The sequence below is a fragment of the Bos indicus genome, chromosome 22 (assembly GCF_029378745.1).
Source record: "Bos indicus isolate NIAB-ARS_2022 breed Sahiwal x Tharparkar chromosome 22, NIAB-ARS_B.indTharparkar_mat_pri_1.0, whole genome shotgun sequence".
NCBI lineage: Eukaryota > Metazoa > Chordata > Mammalia > Artiodactyla > Bovidae > Bos > Bos indicus.
The window spans coordinates 57,919,145-57,920,428 of NC_091781.1; positions in this window are offsets into that span (position 1 = coordinate 57,919,145).

Sequence of the window (1,284 nt, forward strand, 5' to 3'; positions counted from 1 at the left end):
TGCCCCGGCAGCTGGCTCCCCTGCCCAGCCTGCACCGTGCCAGCTCCCCGAGGCTATTAGCACCGTGCCACGCGCGTCTGGGTCGGGTTTCCCGGTGGGGCCCCAGCCACAGGTTGAAATTGCTGCTCCCTGGTCTGGAGACCCCCAGCCCTGTCCCCCAGTCCTCGGAGTGTGCTGTCCAGCCAGCTGCCAGGGGCGGCCCTTCTCCTCTCCCCGAGGGCCCTTTCAACAGCCTTTCACTCCCCTCTCATCCGTCCTTCCTGTTCTGGGGGCCTCTCTCTCCAGTCCTATTGTTGTTCATCTTCGGTCCCTGCCACTTCCTGTCGGGGGTGGTGGTGGGGGGGGAGGGAGACGTCATTTTATCCAAATCCCTGCTAAGAAACAAAGCCACTGGTCCTTGTGTGCAGATGTGGGACTGAGCACAAAGGCGAGGCGGCCGCATGCAGGCCCCTCAGGACCTGGCCAGGACCTCGCAGTTGCATAAGCCCGTGGGCGTGCCTGCTTTGGTGTTCTGTGCAGATGGCGTCCTGGGACAGTGCAGGCCTTGAGGGGTCATGGCCTCGAGGCTGGGAAGGGAGACTGTGTCCCCCCACCCTGCCCCTGCCCACATCTCACCTTGGATCCTCTTCAAAGTGGTCAAAGAGTTTCACGGACTTTACAGAGGTGCCACTGTCCCTAAGATCAGCCCCAAGGCTCACTCTGCCCAGGAGATAAGTCGGGGGGCGGGGGGGGGGGGGCGGTGAGGTTTTCTGGTGGCAAAAGGTAGACCCTGAACTGCTGCCCAGGCTCACGGACTTGAGCCCTCCTGCGTGGCTCGTTAACTGGGGGCTGCCTGAAAAGTCAGAGGCAGGTCGTTTCCAAAGATCTGGCATCGGGTCGCTTTTTGCAAACAAATTCTTTCTTGGAAACCCAGACCGTGAGGCGGATAAAAACACGAGGTGGGATGGGCCATCGAGCCCTCCCAGGTCCCGGGCAGTGTGTGTGTGTGTGTGCGCGCGCGCGTTGGTGAGTGCTCCCTACGTGGGAAGCCCACGTAGGTGGGATGGGCCATCGAGCCCTGCCAAGTCCCGGGCAGTGTGTGTGTGTGTGTGCGCGCATGCGTTGGTGAGCGCTCCCTACGTGGGAAGCCCAGCTCTCTCGATGTTCAAGGGCCACTTGCCTCAGGAGGGTTAGCGGGCCCAGCAGCGCGCGCTGGCAGTCCAGGGCACTGTGACCGTCACCTCTGTTTTTGTCACCTGCTTGCCTTTCTAGCTTCGTGTTGCCCCAGCTGACATTTAAATGAGT